This window comes from Micropterus dolomieu, linkage group LG18 (assembly GCF_021292245.1).
Source record: "Micropterus dolomieu isolate WLL.071019.BEF.003 ecotype Adirondacks linkage group LG18, ASM2129224v1, whole genome shotgun sequence".
In the NCBI taxonomy this organism is placed as follows: Eukaryota; Metazoa; Chordata; class Actinopteri; order Centrarchiformes; family Centrarchidae; genus Micropterus; species Micropterus dolomieu.
The window spans coordinates 32,385,213-32,406,932 of NC_060167.1; the positions used below are offsets into that span (position 1 = coordinate 32,385,213).

The 21,720-nt window shown below is 41.0% G+C and overlaps 1 protein-coding gene across 15 annotated transcripts in view; it reads right to left on the bottom strand.

The window, feature by feature from the left end:
• foxp1b (forkhead box P1b) overlaps nt 1–21,720 on the bottom strand; it is a 150,462-nt gene that overhangs the window by 107,164 nt on the left and 21,578 nt on the right. For all 15 annotated transcript variants that reach the window (XR_006829119.1, XM_046076244.1, XM_046076255.1 and 12 more), the window contains exon 3: nt 10,154–10,197. The gene's annotated coding sequence lies outside the window, so the exon portion shown is untranslated. The remainder of the gene's footprint in view (nt 1–10,153; nt 10,198–21,720) is intronic.

Genomic DNA, 21,720 nt, shown 5'->3' on the forward strand with positions numbered 1-21,720 from the left:
AATGCAGAAGCGTGTGGTGGTGGGGATGGCTGTCAGAGTGAAAAGAACACAGAGGAGAATGGGAGCTGAGCCCCTCCAGAAAATCTGTAGAGTGGCGTCAGATGCTGAGTGACACATACTGATGTGGCCAGTCAAAGATGTCATTTTCATGTGAAACCCTCTCAAATGGATCACGGGGAAGGTAGAGGGGGCTAGGGGTGAGGTGACACTAGGCGAATGGAGACTGTAAAGGGGAAGAGAGGGGTGAAACGGAGTCAGAGAGAGAGAAAGGAGAGCAGAAATGAGACCTCTGGAAAATAAACAGGGTGTACGGTTTCAAAGGCAAGGGGGACACAGGCATTCCATTGTTCAAGCCAATTATCAGTGGAAAATAATAACAACAGATGGATCCAGAGCGGCCAACTTTTGCCGGAGCACCCTGGCGCTGGAGAACAGATGATGAAATGTGAGAGTGCTGTTGGAGGGGTTGGGCCGTGTGTGTGTGTTGTGGGGGGAGGGGGAGGGGGAGGGGGGGCATGCTGCCCCACAGTCACACACACAGCTCCACACACCAGATGTGAACTTCCACAAGGACAGCTTAATATGTGATCTCTGGCTACCACTTGTGCCGCGCAGCTTGTGCATACCAGACAACGGCTTGGTCAACACCTATAAGTGTTCAAAAGGGGCGTCTGAAGTCAGACTACACATATGGCTTCCGTGTTGCCGTGTGACAAATTCAAATCCGTGCATTCCTTTCATGTTCAACAAAGCTGGGTCATTTGATGGCGAACACATGTAAGTGGAGTAGTTAGAATGAAGATATATTTTTTTTTCTCTTTTGTTGGCCATGGATATTCTTTCATTCAAATCAGCAGATATACCACAAGACCTGTTGTGATGTTTCCATTTGATGTTTTCCAGCGTGCCTTACGTTCACAGACAGGCAGATGCAACAGTGCAGCAGAGACAGACCTCATTGACTCTGGCTTCATTCACAGATCCCTCATATCAGCCACAGACTGACAGGCGGCGGAGGGGGCTGCAACCTTAAAACAAAACCAATTCTCTGTGTGCCTTGTCAAGGGTGGGAGATGTCAGCAGATAGCAGTACAAAAGATCTGCCCTTCCTTTTCACAAGAAAAGAGAAGTTTTCGTTTCATTAACTCCAGACTAAAGCGTAATTATCTCCCTCTAGACCTTAATCACCAACAGAAGGATAATAGAACAAAAAGCAGTTTCTTCTTTAGTCATTAAAGTTTTTTTTTTATGTTGTTGTTCTTTTTTTCTCTCCTCTGCACTTTGGATGAGTCCATCAAATAATGCAGAAGAATCATGGGGGCACAAGTCTCATTTTCAAATATTGTTGATGGCAGAGGGCGAAATAATTTGGCCATAAAATAGACTCCTTTGCTTGAGTGTGCAATCTTTAGCCTTTGTCTATCTGGCTGTTTGACCTGACTGGTGGTGTCTGAGAATAGAGACAGATACAGATGACAGAACGGAATATGATTGAAAATGCTTGAAATAAAATCAGGCTGAACACCAAAACACCACTTTGGAATTGTATATTATCTAAATGATTAAGATTGCTTGAAGGTGATTGTGATGATAAATCCTTGGAGAATTGCACATAAGGATTTCTACAGAAAAAAAGAATGGAAAACTTTGCCTAGATTTAATTAGCTTATGAGAAATAATTGCCATTAGCAAATCTCGTCAAATGGGGTTGAGGCGTTTTGCTAGGGAAAAAAAAAGTCATATTTTTGGACGATGAGGAGACAAAGGGTTTTCAAACAGGAACTGGCGGGCCATCAACCGTTTTAGTGCACTGAGACTGAGGTCGAGTTAATTAGACTATTGTCATTTTAATCAGGACAGCTCGGCGGCCATCACTTCCTGAAAGAGCCAGTGGACTTTAAACGGCTGAGGGGTTTTTGTGTGTGAATGTATATGTGCATGTGTACTGTGTGTGTGTGTGTGTGTGTGTGTGTGTGATGGGCCCGAAGTGTCACCCAGCTATGGGTTATGGAGTATGGTCTGGTTCTCTCACATGCTTAGAACATTAATGAGCTGGAGACACACCAAGGAAACAAAGAAGCCTGAAGGATCACCAGGGGAAACTACTCGCCTCTGCTCTACTCATGTCTCTGTTCATTTGAAAATAATTTAAATATCAAATATTTGAAATAATTTGCTTCTCCCTGGCTATCAGATTTTGAATAGACTCTTTCATGTCTTCGTTATTATGTTCTTCACTGGCATTAGCATTTAAAACATAATTAATGTAACTGTATTTTCTAGGTGCTTATACCATTATGTTACAATAATGGTTTATTTTCTCTGATTTCCATATTTTATGAATACAATCGGCAGTTCGTAATAACAAACCAAAGAATGGCAAATGCTATATCAAATCTTTGCTGAATATCATTAATCTAAGGAGTTTTAATCAAAACTGACAAAAGAATGGATTTAACCTCCCCTAGGCTCGCTAGATGAAATTTACTTTGTGTCACCTTTAGTGAAAGAAATAAGGTAAAGATAGCCTCACAGCAAGAGTAGGGAGGAGCTAGAGCCTAGACCTGTCAGTGGAGCTCTGCCAATCAGCAGGGGTGATAAAAGGGCCAGCACAATATTAACACCAGAACATCTTTATAACTTTTCCCCTGGCCATAGTTCAGGTCATATGTGGACAAGGTGACAATGGTAACCTGCAGACAAATGCTGGTGAACTTCCCCCTGTGACACTGCCATCAGCCCCGAGGCAGGAATGGCCAATGACATTAGCCAAGCGTCTGAGTGCAAAGTCAACCAGTGCAATATTTCATATTCACCGACCTCAAGGGAAACTGCATTAAAAGGGATTGGAGCACTTCTAGCACATTTGTCTCCATGCCACTTTTTACTGTGTCTGTTTATGATTATATTAATAGTTCCATAAGTTCATCGTTTTTAACATTAGTCATTAATATTTCACTGGGAGTTAATATTAATCTGATCAGAAATTATCTTCCTTCAATAATTCAATACACACATTAATAATTCAATAAAAAGAATGCTCAGCATATTTGAGGGGAAAAACTGGAGACATTCAATAACTAAATGTGAGAAAATGAAGCCAAAGAAGTCAAATTACAGCACCAAGTTAGCTAAATAGAGTGCAAGCTCAATCTAATTGCCAGCGCTCTCTTCAATTGGAGCACAGCTTGTTAGCAAAGAAAGCTAACAAGCACAAAAATCTAGAATTTGTTGTACCTTCCCCACTGTGACCCATCTACCAATGTGTCCCTGAGCAAGACACTTGCGATCTCCAACATGTATAGTAGCAATTGTAAGTCGCTTTGGATAAAAGCGTCAGTTAAATGATTAAATGTAAATGTAAACGTAGTTCACATCCAAGGAATTATTTAAAAGGTATGAAGTGTGTGTTTTTGGCTAAATGGAAGTTATCACTATTTTGATGATGATTCCAGTTAAAAAAACACTGCTGACATGATTAATGAAAGATGGATGTATTGGTTAAACAGGTTCGCAGGTACTTGATTACTATGTTAAGATGGATTCTTAGAGTATAGCTATGACTCCTGGACGCGATGGGGGAAAGGCTGTTCTGTGCTAGTTATTGTTTCCTCGTTGCGTCCAGTCAAAGTGTGTGTGAAATCTGGAATTCCCCAATTTATTCTGAAATTATGGCAAGAAAACTATTTTGATGTTACACTGACCTTCACTTTCAGCAATTCATTGTCCGACCAACAAATATGGTCATCAGTTCTTGAGTTATTGCCAAAAACGTGTTTTGAAGGGTCACGGTGACCTTTGACCACCCAATTCTAATCAGGTCATCCTTCCTCCCACTCTAATTTGAAGTAATTCGCTCATGCGTTCCTGAGATATCACATTCACGAGAATGGGACAGATGGACGCATGTATGGACGGACAACCCAAAAACAACAAAAAGACAACATCATGAAAAAAATCATAGCCTCCTTCGTGTTTCACATTAAACTGCTTTGTAACCCAGACTTAAATGCACTGACTAACCAGGGACCACAGGTTGCTGTATCTACTATATTCAAAGATAAGAGAGACATGCAGAATGTGAAGCCTCTGCACCATTAAAACCCTCAACTGCCAAAATTCCTCCGTCAGAGATTTACAGGGATTAGATGGTAAAATAAAGGGCCTAATCTTTATTTCACAGCGAAGCCAATCTCTGGCTAACTGGTCAACCCCTTGCAGTAGGCCCCTCTCTCGCAACTCTCACTTTCACTGCTACATACCTCTGGCTTATTTAAAAACACATTTAGGATGCATATTGTGCCTTGTATGAGGTCTCAATCCAGTTTTCATAAAAAGGACAAAAGCTGTGATTTTGCAAGAGAGAAGTGTGTCAAAGCACAGTGCTAGAAAGACATTTCATAAATGACATCCTATATTGGATCACATCCTTACCTGCATGTGAGTACATCTTGATGGCTATTTCCTTTAGTAATTTTCCTTCTTTTGGGGGGGGGGGGGTCAAAGCTGTCCCTGATTGAAAATCTAACCAATTTCCATTTGCAGTTTAATGACAGATGGAAAGAGATATTTCTTGGAGAGGTATAGTTGAGACTGATAAACTATTAATCACACTGCTGGACAATGACACCAGCTAAATTTAAACACAAAGTGAAAATGCGTCAAGTAACAGCCTCCCGTATTCCTTAAATTATTCATTACTGGGGCTGTTATTGCACAGCATATAGAATTAAAAATAGCAGATCCACTTAATTACAGTGCATGTTGATGGCGGCTACAGATGTCCGAGCTTGGACTGGCAATCCTTTACTATATTTAACCCTGTCACATACTGGCTGAGGCCTGTCTGTCTTCCTCTCACCATCCCTCTGTGTCTGTCTGCTCAACGTTTCACCTACAGAATCACTGCCAAGATACTGAAGAAAGGATACTGACAAATGAGAACTGGTTATTTAGTATAATGTATTTTTCTTAAAGTGTTGTGCCAAACATCTATTGTTAATGATTTTGGTGTTTTCACATTGCATTCCAACACATCATCACATAATTTTTTTCTTTTGGTGGGGCATTATTTTCTTCTGTCTGTTTGGCTATGATGGAGAATATACTCACGCTTAATATAAAGTGTTCATTTAATACTGTGGCTCTTTATGGAAATTGTATCCTTTCTGGATTCCTTCCATAGAAAGACCTACCAGACACCAGAAAACAGTTGCACTGTGTTTTCCGATCAAGATAAGGATCACTTTTTCTTTTTATGTGGAAAATGCTCTGCTTGGAGCGCTTTCTGGTGAGGAGAAATTATCATAACATCCTGCTTCAAAAGACTGATGTTTACCTGTTGCTCCACTGTATCTGATACCACCACTTAGTTAGCTACAAATGCTGATTTATGTCAAATCCTTCAACAAGTAGTCTCCACTATCAAATTCTTTATGTTTGTTACCTACCCTTCATCGTGATTGGATGAATGAGACTGTTTCTCAGCACTTTCTGAGCGCCATGTATAACCTTCTCTTTGATTTTTGTGAAAACACCTGTTGACATCTGAAAGTTAAAGACAATTAGGGTTGGAAATGATTGTGTTGTCAAAATCAAAACCACTGGCTGTTTAAACCAAAAATAGTTCTTTGGGTGACCCTTACTTAAAAACTGTGTCAGTTAGTGTCAGACAGTTAACCCCTAGTTGCTCCAGAGGCGTGTGAGTGTCAGTCAAATGAATAAAAGTAATGGAAGGAGAGCGCACCATAAGCAAAAGCTCAGGTGGCCTATTATCTCTGCAACTTTAGTGGATTTATTCTCTGCTATTTTCCCTTTGACTGTAATAAAAAAAGATATACAAAATAATGTTAAATGCTTATATCTCGCCCTACTGCTCTCTCCCAATTTTAATTACTAGAAAGGTTGTCTGTTATATTATGTATGTACAATATGACGCTTAAAGTAACATGGTAGGTTTGTTTTTAACAAACTACAAGGTTTGTACCTTCTAATTTTCCTATAACTGGCAGACAGAGACTTTGTTTGTGTGCTCCACATCCTCCACTCAGTGTTTCTCCCTCTCTCTTCCCTCTACCATCCCCAGCTCACAGCAGCAAACAGAGTTGTACGCAAATGCTAAAAGCCATAATGCATTATATTGTTTGGTGTTAACATTTGAATATTTAAATGGTGTGTTTTAGATCTAGATTACCCATTTCATTTTCCACATACTGTACTTGTTGAACGCAGGTTGTCGGGTTGAAGACTTTGTCAGCATATGTGCATCTTTTCTACACAATATAGGTTTGACACACCATCATTTTCATGATTATGTTCTTGCTTCATACATACCTGTTAACAATGCAAGTTACCTATGTTTAATAAATGACGTCTGTATGTGGCCTGTAGGACATCCACACAGATGAATATGTGAATCACCCACGTACATGCCACTTAACCAAATTGGCAAAGCTGATAAGCCATATTTACATAGTGATGTTGCCAGGCGTGATTACTATCTGTAAAACTTCCCCCCCCCCCATGCTTTAATGGAAAGTTGGGATATAACTTAGTGTGGGTTACAGCTGCCCTCAGGAAAATAGCTCAATTACACCCGTGGATATAAACACTCATGTGGCTGTCAGAGTGGTAAACAGATGTGGGGTGACAGTCTGTAGTACATGATCAGTCAAGCAGCTGTTGCTGTACCTCCATTCATTCACTTGTTCTCATGATGGATTCCAATTTCTCCCCCCACAGCTCAACATGCAGCCACACTATTTGCTTATGGGGCAGTGGCAGTAGGCAGATTAAGCTGCTGAGAATAACATTAACATGTTCCCTGTGTAAAGCTAATGCCTGCTGCACTTTAACTGCTGCTGTCAAACATAACAATCAGTTTGCGTGAAGTGGACATCACGGATGGACAGGGTGTGTCTTTAGTCCCGGTCTCTATGTACAGGCCTCTCTGTTCTGATGCAGGGCAGTTCCGAAAATGACACTGAGTTACTAACTTCTTTCCAAACTGAAAAAACACTACATAAGAGCTTTCAGAATGATGTCATATGATGTTATTTTGACTTGGCGCACTGTGCATTTGTACTCACACAGTGTATTGAAAAGGACATTCCCTTTGGCTGTTGTCTCATTGGGAGCCTACCTGTCACGCGGCTGATGTGACGCTTTTTGAATGTAGTGTGTGCATGTGATCAGAGCTGCAGCAAGCATCCCAGATGACAAAGTGACTAGGGGTGTCAAAGCAGCCTACAAACAGGGCTGTCCTCTTCCAGACAGGAAGCTGGGAGCAGCAGAGGCGCTGCCTTGTCTCATCTGCCAGCAGCGCTCGCTGCCTCCCTGCCTCATCACAGCAACCATGTCTGATGGTGTGCACAACTCCATGCTGGACGGCTGTTTTGATTTCAGCCTGTGTGACACATCTGTTGCTTGTCACGTTGTGTTGTGCCTGTCTAAGAGCTGAGCGCGACCGGCAAATGTGCCTCTCATCCTTCTGTCCGTGTTTACAAACAGGGCTCGGGCTTACAAACAGGCCAGCATGGTACACATCATGTGGAAGGTCAGGAGGCCTTATTAGACACTGCATGCACCTGATTCACTGGTGTCACAAGACATCAATTGTGCTGCAGATGTGTGGTGTGTTTGGATGTACAATGTGAGTGCTCTGAATTAAAAGATGCATTATCAGCTAATAAACCCTGTACGATATCTTAAGTAAAAGTCAAAAGTAATTGCAGTGTTGATTGTACATAACAGGAAAGGGAAAGAGGTGTCTTGGTCACTTTATTATCATTTAAGTATTCCCCATCATTGTACACTGTCTACTGAAAATACATTGTTTCCCTCCCATGTCTAACTGAGAAAATTTGCTACAGCTGTAAATCAAATCTCCATCTAGGGTGTATTCCTCACAATGTGCTCTTCATGGTCTTCTAAAGTACTTTGCAAGAGCATTTCAAAAAACTAGCAAAATCAAGGATATTCTCTGCAAGTCTCCCACTGTCAGTTTAAATGCATGAGCAATGACCATGGCTAATTGGATCCATCCAATCCATCCATCTATGAAGTACGCATGCTATATCAGCGAAAATCAAACGACATTGTGTCACTCAATGTAAGGCTAGACCAGCACTAAAAAGCCAGAAAGGTATTTATTAATGGGATGTTACAGTAGCTTAGGAGGGGTGCATTCACAAGTGGTTCATTTCTATGTCCTTGTCTTTCCAATCAATATTCAAAAGTGCCTCGTAATTACACATTTAGGATTCATTTACATGCAAAGTGACCAGTGTGGTCATAAATTGCAGTGAAAAAGTTCTATCTCAGAGATTGTTTTCTTACTCTTTGCTATTTTTATAATTTATTTTATTATTGTTGTTAATATTTAAAAACATTTTGATGAACACAACTATTTCATTCTAAATAATACAACAAAATACAGCAAAATCAGAAAAATGAGGTTTTGTCTACATGACCAATTTGCATGAGTACCAAACCCCAGCCTGGTATGTAAATGCAATCCCTCTTGAGAGGGTGGGGAAAAATTTGAGATGGCTCATTTACATTGTCAAATGACACAACACTCATACTTTCCATTTACTATCAAACTGTTTTGCAGAAACACTAACCTGGAAACAATCTGTGTGTGTAGTTACTCACGAGAAAATCAATGTAACAATATGTCTGTAAAACATACTGTAATCGGGTTGGATGGTGTTCAACATGATCGAAAACCGTGACTGCCATTTTGACCGGCCTCGTCAGACCACAAGACAACGCGTAGGAGTTCTGGCACGGCAGGGAGGCACAACGCTGCTATGTGGCTCTAATATATTCAAAGGGGGATCATTTACTTAAGGCTTGCATCCAAGGATCAGTCTGGCCTTCATTAGCCTCAATCTGACACGGATGTGAACAACATGTTGGCTTGCCACATGAACACTGCCCCTCCTCCCTCCAAACCCCCAACACTCAACTCCCCTCCCTTCTCTGAGACCTGCACAGCAAATTCCTCTGGAAATATCACAGGTTGTTAGCATTCCAGAGAGAATTTTACATGGGTGTACACTCAGGCCTTAATTAGAGACACTATTTGATCATTCAGCAGCTGGGCTTTATTAAAAATACGGGTTCACATCAGCCTAGAGTCCTCACCCCTGGCTCAATGTGAAAGCGCTCACAGAGGCAGAAGAGTCTATGAAACAAGATTATGAATATTCATTGCTTGATGGAGAGGGTCCCTGTACGAGAAATCCCTAGTAAAGCAGTATTTACACTCTGTTTAGAACAATATTTTATTTTACTGGAACATTTCATCACGTGTCACCCACCTCTAAGATGAAGAAGGTGGATGGATTTTGAGTGTTGTTTTTTTCATTTGTACCACTTTCATTTTGAAAAAGAGAAACAACTACAGTGAGGAGTCTATATAAAAATACATTTTAAATAAGTAATACATTTTTAACATATATTTAAATAATACAAATCTGCACCCTCAGTCAAAACACAACCTTTTACAGAAGTCTACTGAAAGCCTCAACCTAAATGTCAGCACAGAACCTGAGCTACATTGGCCTGAAAAGAACCGAAGAGATGTAAACTATATCTGACCAAGGTCGACAGGGACTATAAAGCAAACACCAGGTTTAAGGTGAAGTCTTCCCTGCGTGAAGGTTAGCCATGTTTTGTGTTTACACTACACTGCAGGCTTTGAAATTGTTTTGCAGTGTGGAGCCTGCCCAGGGTCATTGTTTGTTTTTGACGTGTTTATACACCACACAAAGAGTAATGACTTCTAGGATAGTCTGGGGATGCAGACATGATCCAGCACACTATTTGCAATTGTCTTTACTTTTAGTAAACTTTCATCAGTCAACACTGAGAGGACTCTGCCTAGGCCTCGTCATTGTCGTTATGTTCAGCATCATTCAAAGTGATGTAAATATGCAACTTCATCAGGAAATGAGGAAATCAGTTACTATGCAAAACCTTTCTTATCATTTTGTGGCACTCAAGCTCTCAACAATTTCCATATAATGCTCTTATTTGACAAGACATAAAAAAACAGTTTGTCCAAAGTTTGAAACTAACAATGCAAAGCTAATACACAAGTAGCGTTCCTGTGTTAACTGACTGGTGCAGATGTGCAAGTACTTACTTTGCTCTCTGGCTCCACAGGATGTCACCAACGGAGTCTCCTGACTGGACCGGCAAGCAGCAGACAGAAGGGGAGGAGAGAAGAAGAGGTGAGGAGATAGGAAGGAAAGTCAGGGAGCGGGGGTGGTGGAAAGGAAAAAAAACAGTGGAAATTATTTCAAACGTGAGGGTGACTAACAAAATACAAACACACTCACCTTACTAAACAGTGATAGTGGAGTCACCTCAGATGCTAATTTATGTGTGCGTGCGTGTGTGTGAGTGTGCACACGAGTGGAGCATGAGAGCAATGACACACAAAACAGGTCACTTTCAAATTAATATTCATTCAGGCAGAATTAAATGGGTTTCACAGTGACACCCCCCCCCCCCCCCCCCCCCCCAAAAAAAATGTCCACACATATTTAGCATCTCAAATGAGAACTCTCTTGATTAAACAAATAATGACACATTACAAAAACTGCAAATGATTCCAAATTAATTTGAGCAATGCACTAATTGTATTTAAACATTGCCCCTACCTAACCTTAGAGCAACCACTTTTTAATTATGGCTTCTGAAGACATTTTATTCATATATATATATATGGTATATAGGATATTTAAATGCCCTTTTCAAATCACATTAGCACTCAGCTTCTCACAGTTCAGCTTTGTCATGCAGTCCCATTGCCCCATACCTTTCGCCTTAAATCCTTCCCTCCGTTTGCAAACACAGAGGGAAGAAACAGCAAAATGTGTTTCCTGAAAGGGCGGAGAGGTGGAAAAAGCCCATCCTGCCCTGAGATTCGCAGCCGCCCCACCAGCCACTGGCCTTTCTGCAGAGGCAGCAAAAGTTCCCCGAGAGGGGAGTGTCTGCCAACTCAAACAGGGCTCATTCTCCTCTCTGTGGGCCACCAGCCGTCCATGTGGGCCTGTGCTGCGCTTCCTGAGGGCTCGCTGCAGCTGGAGCACTTTGAATAAAGGTAACAGCAATGTCACAGCTACTGTAAACTTGCTAGGCTGCTCCTGTCAGCAGGACGTTCCCAATCAAAGCAGAAACAACCCCACCTAAAACACAACTAAGTCCAAACTTCCCACGAATCACAAAGAGAGCACACAGGCGAGAGGGCAACCACTGTTCCCTGATCTTGCCAAACAAAATGCCAAGAGACCGGGAGTGACATTCAGCTCTGGGGTTTAAAAATACGAGCAATTTGAAAATGATTAGAGTCTTATTTTATTGTTGAGCGCCTGACACAGGAGAGGAAACCAGAACAATCAAGCCGTCTGTCTTTTTTTTCCTGCTGAATTTAGAAACACTAATTAGTTTTGCTCTCGTAAAGCCAACCTGAAAACGACCAATTAGAAAGTGAAAATGAGACGTGCAGAGGAAACAAGAGCTTGTCATTTCCACTGTTTAAGTCCCATATGCACAACTTTACTGCGATGACTTTCACACACACACACACACACACCGGAGATGTGTGCGAAAGCATGCCGCCCACTAAACCTGGTGCCACGTAGACATTCTGACCTGTTAATGGCACTTTTACATTAAATAGCATTTTGTTTAGTTAGAGGGAAGCTATTACAGATCTGTATGGCCACATCAAACCCAGGCTGAGCAGCTTGGCCATGCAGATGTCAGAAGCACTAGTCTGGGGAGAGGATACAGCCTATCAGACTGACCGCAGCACCAGCTGGTTTCAGCTATACACCTACCAGGGCCAAACTGTTTCCCCCTCACAGGTGCCTTATTTCTATGAATTTCATCTTTTAAGGGTACTGGAATAATTCCTCTGCATGTAAACTTGTTTCATACAAACCGGCCAGTACCTTCATGTAATTATATTTCACACAGATACAGTATATTTCACCAGCCGAGTGGAGTTGGTTAATGTTTAGCCAGTCATTAGAAAAGGCCGTAAAACTTGTGGAAATTATCTTCAGGAATTTTGCTGCTATTCCCTGAGCAAACAGTGGCAAGTGTTTCATCACTGTCGGGCTGAAGACGGATGGGCTGTCAGTGCCTTCCCCTGTCCAGGATCCAGCTCCTGGGCTGGGAAGTGGCTAAAAAAGGCCGGGGCTACGCTTTCCAGGCCTGCGCCTTTTACTGGGAGTAATTCTCAGATGCCAGGTCGCTGCCAACGTCCTTGCAGCCAATGGCAGAGAGGCCAGTAAGTTCACATTAACTGCAGAGTGTAACTGCGCTGAACATCTGCTCATGAATGAGAGCGCTGCCCACTAACTCAGCGAGTTGAGGCCCACTGATGAAAAATTCAACATTCTCCTGGCTGGCACGCTTGTTTGGCACAATTCTCCTGAGCCCCCAGAATTATATTAAGAGAATTTCAGCCCGGCCTGGTGTATCTGAGAGAACAGCTGGCACTGAAAAGGGATCTGCCGCTCAGCAAGAGCTCAGGGACCTCACACGGGATCTGCCTTCTCCTACACCATTCGTCCTTGAAGGAAAAAAATATCAGTGTTAAGCACCCAGGTAATAATAAGAAAGCAGAGGCTACACTTAGCAGATTACACCACCCACGTGTGCTACAGTGGATGGAGCATAACCAATGAAGGCATGAATCGATATGGAGTGGAAAGGAGAAGACACAGAGGCAATTGTGACAATAAGTAGCTCCCTCAGGAGACCTATTCACTGTACCTCTCCTTTGTTTGGCTTGTTTAGCTCATTAGATTGTTAACTAGGAAGGTTCTGCCCCCAACCCCAAAATATGGAATCAGTCTAAGCAGAAACAGAAGCAGTCTGATCAGGGGGGCGACTACATCAAAGACTTTGGAAAGTATGAAGGCAGTCCCACAATTCTGTCCTTCAATTGCTGCAATTATGTGCCTCATTAGTTTATGATATTACTGGAGAGACAAAATGGACAAAACATATCATTAACTTATAGCCAAAGAAAGCAAATTTTACCATAAGATAAAAATCAGAAAACCCTAACTCAATGTGTACAGTGACATGAACTGACAAACTATTTCCTCTAAAAATGATGAAATAGCTTCTCAGTTTAAAAATGTTAAATTTAAGGAAGTGATGCCTCCTAGCAAACACTAAGAATAAAAGATTACCACACACAGTAATTTCACTTCTGTCTTTCCCTGAAATACAGTTAACAGATTTCTATATGTCAGCACAGAACCTGAGCAAATCTATGAAACTTTTATCTCATTGTTGTTATTCTAGGTTTCTTGTTCTTTTGTACAGTGCACTAAACCATGTGGCAATCATGGCAACAGCCCAAAAAGAGGTCTGTGAATTTAATGTTGCCATTGAAAACCAAGAGGATGTCTGCAGAAAAGCTAATTTAGCTGGTGACAAATGACAGCACTTTGTCTTCCTGACAAGATCCCTCCTTCATCAAATGTCCAACTTCACATGGAAATAGGAAATCACACATTATCACACTGACAAACAATTACAACCATGTCATTAGCAGCAACCCTGGGCCTGGAACCATTAACAAAACACAATGTTGCACACCATGCTAACCATCAGAAGAAACACAGGATGGAGAGCAACAGACACTGATAAATCGATCACGACACAAACAACCTGATGCTTATAGTTTGGGAAGGATCTAAATGAGGGTGATAGCAGTTCTTTGTGCCAACTAAATAAATCACAAAATAATCTCAAGCAATCAAAAGTTCCTCATCTCTGAATGAAGATTTATGTCTACGTTGATGACAGAGCAGTGCTTGCCTTTTATTAAAAGTCAACACTTTAGAGTAGTTTCTCTCTAAGTGACTTAATCAGATACAGAGCATTAGTATCTTTTTTAATACATCTCCCAGTGTCAGCCCGCAAATGAAAAAGCTAGCCTCTGTAAATATGACTGCTTACTTCTAACACAAACATTGTTGACACCTAATGTAATTTCAGCGGGACATCCAACTGAAAGCACACCGGGGTAATATAATGCTCTTAATGAGAATTCCTTCCAGCTTGAGACCTTGGCGAGATAGCCATAATGCATGGCTTCTCTTTTTAATAAAATAATTGTTACAGTTATTAAAGATGAATCTCATCACAGTCTAGATGACAAAATAATTCATTACCAAACCAAGGCTTTAAATAGCTGCAAATTATAAAGTCCCACCCCCCTCCCACCCCTTGAAAATACACTTCCAGATGAATGGGTTCGTTATTTCATATAAATATTAGATAAATGCTGCCCTTGAAAGGAAAGAAATATTGCAACTGTCCATTAAGTAGTTTGTAGACACACAATGCACATTAAAGCAATACAGAAAAATCTATCAACAAACAATAAATATTCAAAACTAAAATGATTTTGGTTTTATATCATTACATCACAAGTTTTTCTAGTTAACTCATAGTACTGTGGCTGCATAATCTATCATTTATTCCATTTCCTCTAATTATGACCTTTTTTTGTATTATTAGATACATTTAATAACTTTTAACACTGTCATTATTAAATAACTAAAACTAAACGATTCTGCAGTAAATTTAACCACATGGTAACAAAACAACGCCGGTCTGTAACTGCCTATATGATGTTGCATATATTCCAGTTCAAAAGTTCCTCCTCACAGGATCTCCATATGTGGAACAGAGAAAGCGCTGGAACACATGTTTGTACAAACTTCAACCAATCCCCCACCCCTTTCCCGTTCACAGCTCTCTTGTAGCTTTATTTATGTATTCAAAAGAGATAATTTACAGTGATGGCATGGAAACTTCCCAGCATGCCTTTTAACCTGTCGTTTTTCACTCTCTCCGCAGCAGGATGTCCAGAGGAAATGCTTTATTAAGATCCTGCCGACATGAAGAGCTGCTGTGACTTACTGGTGCATTACTGTCTAAAAGGCAAAGTTATTTAGACCAATAAAAGGCTAATATATTGTTGGAGTGGAATTACACAGAAGTTATCTCTGCCTTAATAACATCACCGCAACCCCTGATGTTGTTTAGATCAATAAAGCCCATTAAAGTACAGACCTCAAGCGCAGATAAGACTGCACTGCCACAGCAAAATACTGCTCGCTGGGATCCGAGAGAGCAGAGGTCTTTCTCTGGCAAACAAAAAGTGGCCAAAATGAGAAAAACACTTCAAACTTAATACCATAAAAACTTTAAATCCAATGAAGTTCATTGTCTGCCTTATGGAGCCTTCTGGTCTGCTGGCAATTGGAAAGATACTAATGGATTTTAGATACTGGTCAGACAAAGTAAAGTAAAGGTGGGGGCCTTACCACTCCTGATGAACTTGTACTACCTCGATGTACTAACCCGACATCACTGTACTTGGTAGGAAGAGGAGGGCTTTAAACAGTTTATTTCAATGCTTTCAACAAAAACATCAGTGAAGTCTTGCTGCCTCTTCTTATATACATACAATGACATTTACATTTACTCATTTGACGCTTTTATCCAAAGCGACTTACATTTGAGATATATCAGTGAAAGTAAACTCCAAAACCAGAAATAGATGTCACCATCTTAAGCCAGGTACAGTGGTTTGGTCACCAGACTGTATATCCCAGTGTTTTGAAGGTGGTTTCCCGTCATGCTGAGCTCATTCTTAGCAGTGTCCACCAGGTGATGCACTAAATCATCCGTGCTTCAACTGTGCATCAACTGTCCATCAGCCCCGGAGATGTGATGACCACACTCTGGCCACACCCTTGATGCTTCACACCAAGTTATGATGACAACACAGAACTGAGAAAAGGAGTGTGTGTGCGTGTGCGTGTGCGTGTGCGTGTGCGTGTGCGTGAGAGTGAATATGTTGTACATTCGCTTTTGGGAGTGCAGACAGCGTTCACGTGCACTTGTAAATTGCAGCACACAGACACACCACAGTTCTCCACAGGAAACCACAGGAAACAGAGTTTTGACGCTATCTCTATAAGCATGCGAAATGACAAACAAGATTTTTTTTTTTTTAAGTACAGCATGTCCCCTATGGCTTATTTACTGTCAATAGGAAGTTTACAGACACCAAGATACCAAGGTGGGGAAACTGCACTCAAAACAAAAACAATGTTTAAAAAGCTTTTATTGGGTTTCTCATGCTTTTTGCACCCTCTCACCTCAGTGTGTGTTTCAGAGGATCTCTCTGGCAGATACTAAGTATAGTACTAAGACTTTCCCAAAATGTTTCCATCCCCTTTCTTTCTTTCTTGTTTAAAGTTTGCCCTTGATGTAATCGTCTAGCAGCTACAGTCTCTGTCACTGTCACAGATTTTTGATTACAACAACAACTAAACAAATTTGAGATTGTTGTAACACTATTTTTCAACATAAACTGAAATTTAAATTGAGATGAATTACAACTTGGGAACTGCTCTCCACTTGGGGGTCTATAAGGAGCATGACTGCATTTCTGACTGCAGGCTTACATTTCAAATATGTATAAAAAGCTGTTGAATGTTAAAGTAAAATCAAGCTGGAAATTAGCAGAATAAGACAAATGCAACAGAGAGATCTTAAAGTCTGAAAAAGTATTTGACAAAAAGTACAAGACATTTAAAGGTCTTGAATTTAAGTTCATCTAAATCATGTTAAAAAGCTGTGACATCCAGAGACAGGACAGAAGATTCTCGTGTGTATCCAACACACACAGGCCATGGTAATGATTATGAATAATATCCTTGCAAAATGATCAACTCTGACAATGTAATATTACCCAACAATAAATACATCATGGACGAAAAGGAGAGAGAAAAAAGAGGCGGAATAAAAAGCACAAAAGAAAGAGACGATCTTCTACTAGCTCCAAGTGAAAGCATAAATAAAGTGTGGCACATCTTTTACCTTCTTCAATTATCTGCCTTTTGACATGCAAGCTGAGCAGAGTGTAATTAACATCTCAGGAGATAATGGGGTCGCTACTCACTGATCAATCTCACACATATATTATTTGCCTTTTACCAATCTAACCTCCTGTTATTCTAGGAAGGAAATATTCCACAACGGATTTTTTTTTTGGATGGGGGCATTTAATAAAACTCTGGTAATAGGCCTAATGACTCATCCAATTGAGCTCATCTTCCAAAACATCAATTAGGCTAAGACCCAGCTTACACTCAAATAGAGCCTTTGCTATCGCAATAAATAACAAATCTTTTTCAATTCATGCAAGATGTAATCACGTTGTCATGATCAATTACAGACACAATCACAGGACATAAAAGAATGAATAGAAACTGTAGATTGTAGATTCTCAAAGACTCTTCCCCATGTGCCTTTAGCAGTAACAGGTGCTGTAGACCCTCTGACCTGCTAAAACACTTACAATACAATGTGGAATTTATTTGACTGTAACTTGTTTTTGAACAGGGTTAGTTTTGTTTATGAATGGAAAGAAGCTTTATGTTCTTAACTCATTAAAATTGAAGACACATCTTTTAACTCCAATATATAAAAACATACAGAATAGGTCAAAAGTACTACAACAGGCGGTACTATACTATGTAGCTCTTAAATGTGCTTTCATATAAAGGAGAACCATGTTCTACTGATCAAAGAATCAACCCATACCAAACAACTAAACAACCAACAACTAAAACTGCTGTCACAGGTAATCCCAGGTTGTCACCATTCACAGAGACTTGAGTCTGCAACTCTACAGTAGCTTCACATTCATCACTGCTAAACCGAATGACATTCCAAGAATCAATAACCATCAAAACCTTTGGTGATAACGCAACACTGACCAAAGATCAATTCTCAAAAATGTCACAATTACTTTGACAGCACCACAAAAACCCAAGTAAATTTTGATCAAGTATTATCTCAATATTTACTGCAATGTAAATAATTAAATATCAATAAAACAATTTGATAATTACTGTAGTTCTGTTAAGACCCCCACACGCTCACCAACAATATCTGCCTGTCAAGAATGGTGGGTGAATGCCTGGCCCCCTACGCTGTGTACATGACAGAACTGCAAGGGGGTTCTCCCTCGGGTTACATGCCAAATGCCTTTGAACAGAACTCAAATCACCCCTGAGATTGATGTTGTTTTGTTGGTGTATCCCTCCCTCCCTCATGTGTTGTTTCTGTTAGGTCCATAGCTAAGTACCTTTCCCCTGGAAGAACTGACTAGCAGACAGCTAAGCAACAGGGGTAGCAGATGAAGGGAGGGCGCAGATCAACATACAGTACATGGGACTCTTAATGCACTGACAGGAGCAGTGATTGAATACCTTTAGGAGAGAAACCACACTTCCTCTTTAAGAGAATGCACTCGCAAAAGTGCGTAATAACTGTGTCCCTGTAACTGCTGCATATATTGCATCACTCACAGATCTGTGAAAAGTACCTCATATATTAGAGCTGTGGTATTAAACCTCAAGACTGAGCACAATACTTGCCAGTATTTGGTAAAGCTACTAGACTAGTACTCATGATTTTTTTTTAGCAACACAGCAATTCTTTATTATTTTCGTATTTATCGCTATTTGTCTGTCATTCTGTCACTCAAAATTAAGCTGTTTAATGTAAAGGGAGTGGCCAGGCCTTACTGTGCACATGAAACACTTTTTTCCGAGTTCCCAGTTGGAACTTTCAACTGGAACGCCCCCTGAAGTTGGATTTCCGACTCGGGAAGTCGGGAGAACCGCACTACCCCGACTTTGTGATCCAAGATGGCTGTCGGGGTATCAACAGTTAGTGAAAGCTGTAGTTTATACAATTTATTAGCACTTCTGTGTACTTGTGACTATAAATGTTCGTACACAAAGTGCTGTCCAGCTGCTGTCTGTGGACGTGTTGCTACAGTGTTTAGTGTGAGTAAATACCGCAAAATGCGTTTTTTCAATCAACCGTCGTATCAATAGCTAACCTGGCTAGTTGTAAACAAACAGCTGGCCAAGCGAGGTTTTTACGATTTGTAACTGGAACGCCGTCAACTCGGGTGTGACGTCATTCCCAGCTCCGACCTCCGACTTCCGAGGTAAATGGAACGCAGCAACTGACCAAGCAATGTTAACTAGTGATACTAAAAGCTGACTCAAATTAAGGGTAATTCCAGTATTTTTAAACCTGGGCCCTATTTTTACATTTATTGGGTTCTATATGACTACTATGTACAAAACGTTTTGGAACTGTTCCAGCAGATTGCCTCAGTCGGCATCCATGATACGGGAAGCAATGGCTGCAACATAATCCTTGGAGGCAATTATCTGAAAATATTACGGAAGGGATCCCTACAGAGATAGAATTTACTGTGAAGGAATACTAACTTTTTTGTTTAACCAGAAACAGAAGTCTCGCTCAAAGAAAAGTCTCACCCTGAAATCTCGCAAGGGGTCATTTGTTGCAATAAGATTTAAGTCATTTTACTGTTTAACAAAAAGGTCTATTTCTTTAGGGATCCTTTCCATAATGAAGTCAGACCCTTAGAATAACAATTTAAGCCTGTCAGTGGCAAAAACAAGCACTTTAAGTGGACGTACTTTTTTTGGGCACAATTGCCCGCAAGGATTTCAAAGATGTCGGCTGATGTAAATTAAAAAAATAATAATATAGGGCCCAAGTTTAAAAATAACAGATTTACCCTTTGAGTGTATCCAAACGTAGCTCAGTTTTCAGCACTTTCTTTCAGGAATTCAGTCAGAAACATTGCAGTGACAAAGTAGATTTTAAGCAGGCATTTCAAAGAGGCCTATGTTCACTCTTCTTCTGAATTATTATCAAACGTGCATTTCAGATGGGATGGCAACGCCTGCTTCACCATAACTGTAAAATTAAATAGATAAAAATATATACTGTTTATATCTAAACCAAATCCAGCAAAATCACTGCTAGTTTTCTACAGTCATCTTGACTATACAGACACCAGACTGAGAAAGATGAGAGACTGAGAAATTGTACATGTCAGAAAGATAATTTACAGTGCATATTCTCTGAAGGTCAAAAACCTAAAAAAAATTACATAAAATCACAATGGGAAAAAAAGATACAAGAGCTGATCAAAAGAAGAGAATTTAAGACAATCACTGCTGCTGTTGCTGCGGGGAGTGTTATAAGCTGTACTTTTAGTGTATTATTAACTTAACGCTGCCTGGACACGCGGGGGCTGTTTTGCAATTTAGGCTTTAACAGATGTGCGTTTTATGTGGCAGGTTCTCCAGAGTTTAGATGCCGCTGTCCACACAGATGAGGCCGTAAGGCAGGTCATAAAACCTGCCTTTGAAACTTTGGGAGGATTAATGCCGACATGACAGCTACTGGGCAAAGATCTGAACAGCTCACCTTTTCAGCACACTCGCATGTTTACTACTCAATATCCCACCAGATGAAAGCCAGAGATGGCAGCACTTGGCCAGGTGAAAAGTTGTGTCTGCTATATGTTCAATTCTATTGTCAATCTGTGTAGTGTAATTTCTGCATATCTACTCTTGGGTGGTATAAAATAATGTTGCACACACTTAAATCTTTAAACTTAGCAGTTTACCGTAATGTGAATATTGTAAGGTGTAAGGTGACGACAAAGGTAATTGCACTGCAACCACAGTGTACAGTGTAATTACTGGGATTTACACAGTCAACTTCCCCCCCCCCAACCTCAGCTTTACAAGGTGGAATTCCTGGCAGGGTACGCATACTCTCTTTTGTACTTTTTTCTCATCTGCTCAATTCTGTTCATTAGCTCTACTTCAAACACAGATCACTGTTTTCCTTTTTCTATAACACCAAAGACAATTTTTGTCACACAATGCGATCTTAATGCTTCACCCTCCTTTTTCTCAGTGATGACTTTGATACCACCTCCTGGGCCGGGCAGGAAGGCATGCTGAGTGAGCTCTCTGCTGGCTGTATCCAGACCCAGCCTCTTACACAATACAGCCTGCAACAGGCCAACCCCTCCTCCCCAATAACCCACTTCCCATTCTTGATCAAACCTGGGGATTGTAGTGTGAGGGTGGAGATGCGAAAGATGGGAGGAGGGGTGTGTGTGTGTGTGTGTGTGTGTGTGTGTGTGTGTGTGTGTGTGTGTGTGTGTGGGGGGGGGGGGGGGGGGGGGGGGGGGGGGGGGGTACATCCTGCGTGAAACCGCATCCTGAACAAGCATCGCTGCATCTCACTGTAAATAAATACTCTCTCCTCCGCGTAGCTTCCGTCAACTGTCACCGCCTTGGCTCCCAATCACCTTCAAGTCCAAACAGGAAAGTGCAGGGAGGCGAGGGAGATGGCAGATATGAGCTTTAATTTGCTTCTCACTGCACTTTAGCCCGGTTGCACACTGTTTCCTATTCTCCTGCTCTGACCAGCCGCCCCGGCTTCGCACCAGACCCTGAGTCCTTCCTGTCACCTTTCATTACTACATTATCCAGGAGGAGGCTCCCTGTGTAGCTGGGAAATCACCATTTGGTGATACTCCCCCTCCGTTTATGGAGTATTGTGCGACACATTCAAAGCCACGCGCAACATCCTCAAAGGAGCGCTGCTGCCTTGTTACCTGCTTATCCCCAGTGCATTATCGCAGGAGATGCAACTGAACAACAGAGCGTGACGAAGGCAACAACTGAAAGATGACAAGCTCTCAGTTCATGAATTGCTTTGTGTTGCAAGACTCTTATCAGACCA